The 13,196-nt window shown below is 40.9% G+C and overlaps 1 protein-coding gene across 4 annotated transcripts in view; it reads right to left on the bottom strand.

Moving 5' to 3' along the window:
- Positions 1–13,196, bottom strand: part of kcnt2 (potassium channel, subfamily T, member 2) — a 368,106-nt gene that overhangs the window by 203,089 nt on the left and 151,821 nt on the right. The window lies entirely within an intron of this gene.

Genomic DNA, 13,196 nt, shown 5'->3' with positions numbered 1-13,196 from the left:
CAACTTAAACCATCTTGATGCACCAACAAAATTTTTCTTTGCTTTGGAGAAAAAGGTGGCCCAAGGTAAAGTTATTCATGTTCTCCATAAAGATACTGGAGAAGAGCTGAGAGAGCCTGAGGACATCCGGGACTTTGCTGTGTCATTTTGAGACTTTGTTTTCAGAGGAGCCGCTCAGTTTCTCTTCTTCGGCCACTTTGTTCAAAGGACTGCCTCACATTTCTGACAATTAAGCCGAGTTTCTGGACAGCAACCTCACTCTTTAAGAACTCACAGTTGCACTCGACAGTCTAAATACTGGAAAAACGCCGGGAATTGACGGCTTACCGGCTGAATTTTATAAACAGTTCTGGCCGTTATTAGGCATGGACTTCTTTGAGGTGATACAGGACAGTTTGCAAGCAGGGGAGCTTCCGGTCAGCTGTCGCTGAGCTGTCATCACTTTTCTACCTAAGAAAGACGACCTCTGCCTTCTGAAGAACTGGTGGCCCGTGAGCTTACTTTGCACTGACTATAAAATCATCTCGAAGGGGTTAGCGATGAGGCTGAGGAAAATGATGGGCAGCATCATCAACCCCTACTAGTCCTACTGCGTACCGAACAGACAAATTCATGACAACATATTTGTGCTGAGGGATGCCATTACTGCATCGAAAGCTTTCAATCTCGATGTTGCCGTTCTATCTTTAGATCAAGAAAACGCTTTTGATCAGGTCGACCACAAACATTTGCTCACAACTTTAAGAGCGTTTGGTTTTGGTTTACATTTTGTAAAGTACGTCAAATTGTTGTATTCCAACGTGTTTGGAGTGTTGAAAATCAATGGAGTGTTAAGCCGGCCATTTGCTGTGATCAGGGGAATTCGTCAGGGGTGTCCTTTGTCGGGAATGTTATACGCCATCTCCATTGAACCTCTTCTTAGGCAGCTTGAGAAACACCTAGAGGGATTCACAATTCCACTGTGTAAAAATCTAACTTTTAAATTTCTGGCCTATGCAGATGACGTTGTGGTGTTTGTGAATTCTGATGAAGACATTTTCTCTGTATGTAAATGTTTAGCATATTTTGAGGGAGCACCTTCTGCAAAAGTTAACTGGGAGAAGGGGAATGCGTATTTATCAGGGGACTGGGCACATCATCCTCCACCAGTCTTACCATCAGGGCTGGGCTGGAATAGGAAAGTTTTCCATTACCTCGTGGTTGTGCTGTCTGGTAAGGATACTGAAAAGGACAACTGGGAGGGCTTTTTACAACAGATTGACTTACGTTTAAGGAAATGGCAGTGGATTGTGCCTAAAGCTCTCTTTTAGAGGAAGAGTTCTCCTTATTAATAATCTCATTGCCTCCATGCTGTGGCACAGACTGATGAGTGTTCACCCACCATCAGGACTCTTACACTCCATACAAAAATTATTAGTTGACTTTTTTTGGAATGGTCTGCATTGGCTCAAGAAAGGACTCATCTGTTTACCGGTGGAGGAAGGAGGACAAGGCCTGATTGATGTCTGCTATAAGGCGGCTAGTTTCAGATTACTATTTTTGCAGCACCTTTTTTTTCTCTTTAGAATCCCTAATTTGGAAAAGAATAGCTCTTTCATTTTTCCATATGATTGAAAATTTGGGTTTTGATATGCAGTTATTGCTAATGGATCTCACTCCATTACCCAAATTTTACAAGGGAGATTTATTTACTTGGAGCTCCTTTCTTCAGAGAATGCCATCCAAATCCCCTTTACTTTTCAATGAACCCCTTATTTTTAATTCTTTATGTCCACTGCTTTTTAAAATTAGTTTTGTAAAGACTTTGATCGGCGGCACGGTGGCGCAGTGGTAGCGCTGCTGCCTCGCAGTTAGGAGACCCGGGTTCGCTTCCCGGGTCCTCCCTGCGTGGAGTTTGCATGTTCTCCCGTGTCTGCGTGGGTTTCCTCCGGGCGCTCCGGTTTCCTCCCACAATCCAAAGACATGCAGGTTAGGCGGATTGGCGATTCTAAATTGACCCTAGTGTGTGCTTGGTGTGTGGGTGTGTTTGTGTGTGTCCTGTGGTGGGTTGGCACCCTGCCCGGGATTGGTTCCTGCCTTGTGCCCTGTGTTGGCTGGGATTGGCTCCAGCAGACCCCCGTGACCCTGTATTCGGATTCAGCGGGTTAGAAAATGGATGAATGGAAGACTTTGATCAAAAGTGGCATTGTGTTTTGTTCTCAGTTATTGGAGGAGGACAACAAGAGCTTTAAAGATGCCACTGTGTTGGCTTCAAGGCTGGGCATTCGATCAGTAAGAACTGTCAATTATTTATTATCCTTTATGACAAAAGACTTCATCAGGCTAAGAGAAAGTCAGGAGAACTCGACCTCAGTGCATACAAAGATAAAGGAGGAGGAGGCCCCCTTTTCTGATCTGGAGGTGGAACCCAAATTGGACATGAATGGTGTAAGGGAGGACTCGATTTTAAGGCTTGATGAACAGGAAAAGGAATTTTTTCGATCTTTAAAAAAGAAAAGATGTGTATGTATACTGCATCAAGGTTTTCCATTTTTTAAATCTAAAAAACACCATCATGATGCCCTGGACTGAAAAATTAAATGTAAAAGCAGAGGTCAGGCCAGCATGGAGAGAATTTTATAAACTCCCTAATAATAAGAGAGCAGGCGATTTACAATGGAGAACGTACAACGGGTCATTGCAACAAATGTGTTCCTAAATAAAATTCAGAGTAATGTGAGCGATAAATGTGCCTTCTGTGGGGAGAATTGTATGAGACTGCAAACTCTGTTTGTGTATTTTCAGAAAATATGTGAAAATATGTGAAAAATGTACTGTTTCTTTTGATGATCAGAGATTTATTTGGGGCATGAAATATAACAAAACTTCAAAATCAAAAATTTCAACTTTTAAATTATTTACTTGGGCAAGCAGTTAGCCATGATAAAAAGCCGTAATAATAAACAGAGTGGTACATTACCAGATGATGTACTATTTATTTTCCAATTTTATGTAATTTTGAGAATTAAGCTCGAATTTACGTATTATAAAACAATGTGCAATATCGAAGAATTTGAAAAAGTGTGGCGAGTGAAGAGGGTGCTGCGCTCCATTGAGGAGGGGCAACTAAAAATCAATTTGGGATAACGAAGAAGAGCTAATGTGCGATTATTATGTTAAATGTTAGAAGGATCAGCTGGAGTACTGAATACTTAGTACAGACTTGTGTATTTGACTTAATGTGTGGGGTTGGAGGCGTGGACCAGGGAGCAGTGGAGGAGTAATGTCATTGTTATTTTTCTGGAGAAATTGTTATTTGTATTGATGTGTTCATGTCTTCCATTATTGTGCAAAATAAAGTTTATATTAAAAATAAAAAACATCTATCTATCTATCTATCTATCTATCTATCATATAGTGCCTTTCACATCTATCTATCTATCTTTCTATTATACCAGACATGTCAAACTCACTACCATTGGTGGGCCACTTCGACTGCCATACATGTGTCAGCGGGCCACACTGTAACAAATACTATTATACTAAGTTACTGTAGCTTTCTTTCCAATACTGAAAACTTCTAACACTTAAAGTTTAAAGAAAAGCAATTTATTTCCATACAATCTCCATAAAACAGCGTACAATTAGAGTCTTAGCCTCTTAACTAGGTCCTTATATAGGAGTCTTAGAGATCTGAGATCTATTTCTTTTGTTCCGGCACTTGGCATCTCTTGTTAGTAACCAGTTCATCAATATCAGGCTTGAAATCTTGTGCAGCTGCAACTTTTATGAGGGATGAAAGGTGCTCGACAGTAAGTCTTGAGTGAGGTGGGATTTTGGTAGCTTTCATTAACAAAAACAATTTCTCACAAAGGTAAGTGCTTCCGAACATTGACAGTACTCTCGATGCCAACTTATGGATCTGCACATACGAGGGTGGCAGGTAAGCATACAAGCCTGGCACACCAACTTTGTTGTATTTTGCCTTCAGAATAGAATCTGACTGCAGTTCAATCAATTCCATTTGGATATTCTCAGGCGTATTCTCAACGTTGTAAGAGTATGGTGACGTAAAAGTCCTGTTCGTGTGAACTGAAATCATGAAAACGCTTACTGAATTCATTGCTCAGTAATTCAAGTTGTAAAAGAAATCCTCCAAAAATCTAATTTCACTTTACTAAGTTTACTTCAAAGTTTATATTGTAAAATAAGCCGATATGCAAAAAGCCCCCTGAACTACACTACTTTTACAAACTCAAAATCATAAAAATTTGTTAATAAATAACTCACCAACTTCTCACGTTCACTTCAGATCTTCAGCTGTAGTCTGCACTAACTGTTCGTTACAATACTCGCACAAAATTACATAAAACTAGAGCAAAAAAACATGAAAATATCCATCCATCCATCCTCTTCCGCTTATCCAAGATTGGGTCGCGGGGGCAGCAGCTTGACCAGAGATGCCCAGACTTCCCTCTCCCCAGCCACTTCTACTAGCTCTTCCGGGGGAATCCCGAGGCGTTCCCAGGCCAACCAAGAGACATAGTCCCTCCAACATGTCCTGGTTCTTCCCCGGGGCATCCTCTCAGTTGGACGTGCCTGGAACACCTCACCAGGGAGGCGTCCAGGAGGTATCCTGATCAGATGTCCAAGCCACCTCAACTGACTCCTCTCAATGTGGAGGAGCAGCGGCTTTACTCTGAGCCCTTCCCGGATGACTGAGCTTCTCACCCTATCTTTAAGTGAAAGCCCAGACACCCTGCGGAGGAAACTCATTTCAGCCGCTTATATTCGCGATCCCATTCTTTTCGTCACTACCCACAGCTCATGATCATAGGTGAGGGTAGGAACGTAGATCGACCAGTAAATTGAGAGCTTTGCCTTACAGCTCAGCTCCTTTTTCACCATGACAGACTGATGCAGAGCCTGCATTACTGCAGACGCCGCACCAATCCTCCTCTCAATCTCTCGCTCCATTATGTGAAAATATGCGAGCTATTACTACTTGTGATGGTCAGTTCTGCCCATTTGCCAGTCTCAGCTGCCCAGCCAGTAGTGTAGCCTGCCAGGCTGCTACAGCCTAGCACTTCAGTTGCACCGTTGCAGCTCATTAACTTTGGTCAAGGCCTTGGTGGGGCAGTGTCATGTCTAGGGTATCAAGGAGCTGACACCGCAGCTGCAACTATACTAGCAAATTACATTTCCGGTACCATAATGCCATGTGAAAACACGCTTTTGTCAGAAGGCGGAAGTAAGAAAAGTCACTAAGTAACGCCGAAAATGCAGAATGATTCAATCACAAATGATAGTAATCATTTTGTACAAGTTTAGTGCTAACTAGGATCTCTCATGTGGGCCGCACAGATTTCTGTTGCGGGCCGCGTGTTTGACATGCCTGTATTATACAGTGACTTTCATATCTATCTACTGTATTATGTAGTGCCATTTTATCTATCTATCTATCTATCATATAGTGCCTTTCACATCTATCTATCTATCTATAATGCTTTTATGTAAGTATACAGAATCTGAATGTAAAGAACAATTTGCATTTTTTAAGAAAGTGATGCTAAGGTTCTAATCAGTAGATGTGTTTTTATAGCAGAAATAACTATGAGTACATTATTTTGAAAAGATTACATGTACTGTAAAAAGATTTTATTTTTCAGCTTTGTGATAAACTGACATACAGTGTGGTGTAGTGTAGTTTAGGCTTTGGACTTGCGGTTGTGGGTTCAAATCCTGCTATTGACACTGTGTCACTGTTATGGTGTATAAAATCTGTACATTTTGGTTTCCATTATATTTTGTTTGAGACAAGACAACAGATGAACTAAGACAAATTAAAGCAGGTTTTCTTCCCTTACACCTTACTTTTATAACACTTGTTCATAGTTTAGTGCTAATTTGGTTTACAGCCTGGGAAAGGATGCTCAGCTGATACCTCAGGCTATTGATTACTTAATGGAATGGACATCTGGAACAACAGTTTTGTTTACAGCCTGGGACAGGAAGAACTACTGACACCTCGGAGTACATCAAAGGTTTTGTTGTTTGGGAAAACGGACAGTGAATTAATTCATCAATCATTCTGACAGCCAGCCAATCAGGTGAATGTGTTATGAAACCAAGGCATGACATTTCATAATAAATATGCCTTGGTTTGAGAAGCAAAGAAGAAGAAAGTACAGAAGAAGAAGAAGAGGAACGGACGAAGATGGCACTGGTTGTCAGAAAGGCATCATGAACATCGATTGCTAAATCAAATGTCTCCCTGGGACATTCATCCTTGTCATCTGTAACTTTTTTGTAAGCTTTTTCTAAAGACTATATATATTCAGACTTTCCTATCAGTACCAATTTTCTATTATTCTTTGTTCCAGTAGTATTATTATTATTCTTGTAATAAATACCATGCTGCCTTTAACTTCCTATGCTTTGTCTTAATGTCTAGAGTGATTAAAGTAATAAGTTAGATTTCTTTGAGCACCTGGTGACAGCCGGATTTTTGCCATTATTTCTGTGCTGCGAGGTTTATAAGGCTGAGAGTGAGAGTGCTACTCAATAGTTAGGGACAGTACGATAAAGAAGGTGTTCTTGGCTGATAAATGACCTATAGTCAAGAGTGCTTAGTCTTTGTATGTTTAAATGTATTCTTGTAGACCAAAAGTAATATTTAGGTCTGAGAATTCACTAAAACATTGTATGTTGTTCATGCCGAAAATAAGTAAGTCTCTTGAACTGCTGAATGACAGGCTGTTATTCCTAAAGCACTTGTGTGGTTTAAAATGCTAAGGGTTAATCAGCGTGTGTGTGTCATTCATGGGGCACTGTTGTGGTTAGTGTCTGTGTGTGTGTGTTTATCTATGTATGTGTGTGTTCATCTTAAAGTGCAACAGCAGACCAACCCGATAATGAACTTGACGAGAACATTTACCCTTGAGAAAACAGGTAAAGGGTAAGTAGAGGGAAATACTACGATAATACAGTCATTTAACCTGCCTGTGCTCCACTTGCAAAAACGCAAGAAATTGAACCAATTATTTCTCACATTTTGCAAGTCACCTTGGACAAAGTCATCAGGCAAATAAAAAATAATAATAAAATTGCTAAATGTAACCTTTGTAGAATCTGTAAGATGATACTGTAAAGGTACTTCTCCATTTTTTGAATATGCGCATTTAAAATGGTAGATTTTTAAGAGTCGGATACAGCACCATCCCAGCTCTTCAAGTTTGCACAGCATCTACAAAAAGCTGAATTCACATTTCATCAGCAGTTTAAATCAGCCATACTGTCTGTTCCATCCGCCTGTACATGTAAAGAATTCCTTTACTCCAGTGAGGCTATTTCAGTTCTGACCACTAGAGGGAAGCATCGGCCCAGTTAAATGGCAGCACCGAGGTTGTTCCGTAGTTATGCAACAGCTGGAAAGGAGACAGCTTTCCTTTGTAGTGTTCTAATGATCATTTGTATTTTGATTCACTATTAACAGCTCTTCAGGTTTGCATCTTTTTTACTCTCAATGCCATGATTTGTATTTTTATTGTGTCCCACTTTAAGTACAAATGCTTTTGACAGATTGTGCATAAAGAATAATAATTTTTCAGTCAAATCATTGTGAACAAAACACTTAAATATGAAGTATTGTCTACTTGTTCTTTTCAATACTGAAATATATAAATGAATGCCATTAGCAAGATTATTGTGGGTCTTAGAAGCATAAAATGAAAAATTGCATACAATCTGTACTTTATGGGCATTATATTATGAATACTAAAAGCTGGCCATTTTCAAGGATATGTTTTTCAGAAATTTTATTTGAAATGATTTATCAGGGGAAACAAACAGAACAGGTGAAAGAGTGGCTGATGCCTTGGGTGACATATTGTACCAGCTCATGAAACTAATAGCAACAAAATAAATATTTACCTAGTGTTGCATATTGTTAATAAAAAAGAAATAAAGGAACCATGCTATGCATACTTCTATTTACAGAACATAATACGGCATTCTCAGCCCTGCCTTATCTAATTGGGGGGGTCTATCTCAGTAGTGCTTGGCACAAGGCAAGAACCAGCCCTGGACAGAGCACAAGCCCATTATAGGGCCCCACGAAACACACACACACACTTTCACAAACAGCTAGTTTGAAATTCTCAATTAAAATGTCCTGCATGTCTTTGGTGAGGAAGACCTGCAGGAAGAGAGTGCAGATTTCACATGGAAAATGACTGAATTCAGCAATTAAACCCAGGATATTCTTGAGAGAGCAGTGATACCTACTGCACCATCATGCCATCTTATTTATAGACTGGACCAGCATGTGGAGTCAGACAATCATCTCAGGTGTGCTTGGGTTAGTGTTGAATGTTCATGCAACAATTTACAGTATATTTTGCACCATTTTGAAATATGAATACAAATAATGAAAGTTAAGTATGAACCATACGAGTTACATACATGTCAAGTGCCAAACATACATACTCAATTTATTTCAATATTTGAAAAAATGTTTTCATATTAAGCCAGCATAGTGGCACAGCTGCAGTTCTGCTGACCCGCATTAAAGTAGGCCAAGGTTCCAGTCCCGGGTGGTCCCTTCATGTAGTTTGCATAGATTTCTTTCGATTGGGTGCTCCAAAGACATGCAGGTTAGGTGATGGCCCTGCTCTGTGTGTGTATATGTGTGTGTGTGTGTGAGTATAGACTGGGTTCACCCAGAGATGGAATGGTGACCTGTCCAGAATTGTTCCTGCAACTCTACTCAGGATGGACCAGGTTAGGAGATGAATGGATTTTCATTTTAAAAGTCTCAGATGTCCTGTGGTGGGTCAGCGCCCTGCCCGGAATTGGTTCCTGCCTTGCGCCCTGTGTTGGCTGGGATTGGCTCCAGCAGACCCCTGTGATCCTGTGTTCGGATTCAACGAGTTGGAAAATGGATGGATGGAAGTCTAAGATGCCTTAAAACTGCAAATCGCTGCACTGCAAGCACCTGAGCATCAAAATGCTGCTTATGCATTTCAGAACTACATTTCAGTAACTCATACTCATACTGTCATACTCTTCCTGATGGTCACATATGGTGTTGTGTATATATTGATCGCTGTGTTCTAAAAACTTTGTGCATTTCTGGTACTGTACGTTGTTAAGGTGTCAGGCACAAAGTCTGTAAAATGTCTTTTTAATTTGGAATGTTTGTGTTTAGTGTGTTTAGCTTGAAACTGCCAAGTCACTTAGAGGAGCGTGTGGGACGAGCAAAAGAGCCAAGTATTGTTCTGCATTCAGTTTCACAACCACAAAACTTAATAAAAATATATATTTGGGTCAATCAGAAGTTAAGCATTAATACCTTTGCATTGTTTTCAATGCCTATTTTGGGTTTTGATTAGTTTTAGTTAGTCAGTCATTATTCAACCCGCTATATCCTAACATAGGGTCATGGGGGTCTGCTGGAGCCAATCCAAGCCAACACAGGGCGCAAGGCAGGAACAAATCCCCGGGCAGAGCACCAGCCCACCGCAGGGCACACACACTAAGTACACACACTAGGGGAAATTTAGGACCACCAATGCACCTAACCTGCATGTCTTTGGACTGTGGGAGGAAACCCATGCAGACACGGGGAGAACATGGAAACTCTACGCAGGGAGGACCCGGGAAGTGAACACTGGTCTCCTAACTGTGAGGCAGCAGTGCTACCACTGTGCCACCATGCTACCCCTGATTAGTTTTAATTCTTTTATTAATTTTTTTAATTAAGAACAATATTTATTATTTTGCCCTTTGTTCCAAGATTGTACTACACCATGGGAGTTTTTTATTAAAAACTCTGTATTGTCATACATGTTGTATGTGGACCACGTGTATACCTAGTAAAGATATACTCAATATAGGGAGTCAGCAATAAAATGTGCCTTGCCTCAGGACAGCATTATTTAACGTACCAGCCCTGTTACAGAACATACTAGTGAATACAACTAGCGGGACAATGGCTGCTGGAATTTAAACTGAAAGCAATACACATGGATTTGGTTAATTTAGAGCTACCAATCAAGTGGAGGAGCAGTGTGTTTATATCCGTGTAAAGGAAGAACGGCAATATTAAGGATTGTGGTAAATATATGAGGATAAAGCTGATGTCACACACAATGACAATTTGGGAATGGTTATAGAGAGAAGGCTTATGGAAGACACCACAATAGGGGAGGAGCAGTTTAGTTTTATGCTAGGAAAGGAAGAACTGATGCACTTTTTGCATTAGATAGATAGTTAGATAGATAGATACTTTATTAATCCCAAAGGGAAATTTACATACAGCTTGCATACTGATAAAAAAATATTAAATTAAGACAGATGACAGAGAAGTTTTGAGAAAAACAGGAAGGATTGCATATGCCATTAATTAATTTGGACAAAGATTATGCTAGAGTTGCCTCGCAGTTAGGAGACCCGGGTTCGCTTCCCGGGTCCTCCCTGCGTGGAGTTTGCATGTTCTCCCCGTGTCTGCGTGGGTTTCCTCCGGGTGCTCCGGTTTCCTCCCACAGTCCAAAGACATGCCGGTTAGGTGGATTGGCGGTTCTAAATTGGCCCTAGTGTGTGCTTGGTGTGTGGGTGTGTTTGTGTGTGTCCTGCGGTGGGTTGGCACCCTGCCCAGGATTGGTTCCTGCCTTGTGCCCTGTGTTGGCTGGGATTGGCTCCAGCAGACCCCCGTGACCCTGTATTTGGATTCAGCGGGTTAGTAAATGGATGGATGGATTATGCTAGAGTGCCATGTCAAAAGGTCTGGAAGTGCATGAGAGAGAAAGGAGCACCAGAGACGTATGACAGGATAGTCCTGTGTATGTGTATGACGGAGTGAGGACTTGGGGTTAAAAGCAGTGTTGGGGTAACTGACAAGATTCCAGTTCGAGAAGATCTGCACCAGGGATCATCTTTAAGTCATTTCCTCTTTGATCTAGATATGGACGCGTGAAGTTATGGGATAAAAGACCAATCCCCAAGTATATGCTTTTTGCTGATGATATTGTGTGGTGTAGTAAAAGAAAAGGGTTAGTGGAGAGGAAATTAGAAGAACAGACAAGGGCTCTGGAAGACAGAGGACTGAAGATAAATAGAAAGAAGAGAGAATATATTAGGCTTAATAATGATTAGGATTCAGAAGTTAGTCTGTATGGAGAGCTATTAAAAAGAGTGAATACATTTAAAAATCTGGGATCAAAGGTAGCCCAAGATGGAGAATTAGATGCACAGATAACCCATAGAGTGAAGTGTGGATGGAACAATTGGAAGAGGTTTTAGGAGTATTGTGTGATATAAGAAATTAAGGCAAAGGTTAAAGTTAAGGTTTATAAGACAGTGGTAAGACTAGCAGGACAAGCAGTTAGATTTGTCAAAAAGGAGAATGTTGAGATTATGTGTGGAGTTAGAAAAAAGGACAGATTAAGAAATGAGACAATCAGAGGTACAACAAAAGTGGGAAAGATATGTAAGAAAGTAGGCTGAGGTAGTATGGACATGTGATGAGGAGAGACAATGAATACGTGGGCATAAGAGTGATGGGAATGGAAGTGCGGGGGAAGAGAAATTAAGGGATAAATTAAAAGAAGATTTGAAGGAAAAGGGCTTGACTGGTGAGGAGGTGCAGGACCAAGGTGTATGGAGGAGGATGATCAACCACATCGACCCCACATAGAAGTGGGAAAAGAAGAAAAAAAGAAGAGATGATGATGATGAAGAAGAGGAGCTACTAATCAATCTAATTTACATGTCTTTGAAGGTATTTTATTATAAATCTTGTGTTGCAATAAATACTGAGTGTGGACCATGTGTATACCCAGTAAGGGTATCCTGTATATTGGAAGGTGAAAGAAATGTGCCTTGCCTCAGGCAGTATTATTTAACATGGCAGCCCTGTTGCAGAACATACTTAATCCAGCTAGTGTAGCAATAGCCACTGGAATCTGAACTGAAAGCAATTCACATGAATTTGGCTTAGTTAGAGATACTAATCAACTCAAACTTCATGTCTTCTTGATTGAATTCCACACAGACACCATTCACTGAACTTAGTTTCCAGGTGCTGTAAGGCAGGGACTGTATTTTGTGCCACTCATAATCTCATAAGAAAACATCATAACTCCGTATTTACTGCCTCCAAAAATTTTGTAGCTTTCTGCATCAGTGTCCTGGGTATGACGTTAATCTGCACCCAGCCCTGCAAGTAGGCCCTCCAACCAGCAGGAAAAATTTGGGGGTTGGTGGCAGGATTGGCAAACCAGCCACCATAAAAAACCTCACACTGTTCCACTTCATCTGAACTAGTGTGGTGCTGAGGTGTCACCCACTGCATGGAGGCACTCGGGTCTTAATCTGGGATCCTGAGTTGGTTTGTCATGCCGTGGGTGCAGCAATGTGCTATATCAGAGCGTGCTCCTAACCTCTCTCTCTCTCTCGCTCTGTATCTGCATCAAGGCATGACCGTATTTCATACCTCAGCCTGATGACAAACAATGCAAAAAAAAAGTGAATACTGTAGTTAATTTGCCTGGCAAGCAAAAAAATATTTCATAAGATTGCCACCGAGATAGTTGGCTGCTTTTAGACTCTCAGGTTATATACACTTGGACAAGACATGTGAACTTGTGCTCCGCTCCTTGGTTTTGCTGTACAGTGTCATACATGTGCACCAGAGGGTAATCTTTCAGGTTTGCCTAACGGATGTAGTACCACCCAGGGTGCTGTCATTGATGGTCTTGTCAGCTTCAAGAAAACGTCTCTCAAGGGCAACGGAGCCAAGGAAGTCCTGCCTCTTCCTGTCTGCCAGGTATAAAAGCATTAAACTCTGGGAAAGTGGTGTCTCATTTTGGTGCTGACCTTACTAATGTGCATGCAGATCCAGACCACAGCTTGCTGCCAAGCGGTTCCCATAGAGAAAGTTGTCCCTCACAAAAAGCGAAATCAAACGCATCTTTTTTGCTGTTTTTCTTGATTTTTATTAGAATTAAAAGGGGTTTTGTCCAGTTGACACCCCAAGCATTTGGCTTTTGCCCAGCCTCTTCATTCGTCCCAGTACAACAGTAACACTAAACTCAGAGCTGAGGGACTGCTTAGTAATTTATATTTTCTAAAGTAAGGTATTAAATCATTTGGGGTTTTTTTTTGTGAAATCTGGGATATTCTTAAAGTTGTTACATGCATTATTACACTGTACTGTA

This window comes from Polypterus senegalus, chromosome 14 (genome assembly GCF_016835505.1).
Source record: "Polypterus senegalus isolate Bchr_013 chromosome 14, ASM1683550v1, whole genome shotgun sequence".
NCBI classification, from domain to species: Eukaryota; Metazoa; Chordata; class Cladistia; order Polypteriformes; family Polypteridae; genus Polypterus; species Polypterus senegalus.
Note: the sequence above shows the minus strand (reverse complement) of the source record. Positions and strands in the feature narration are given on the sequence as shown.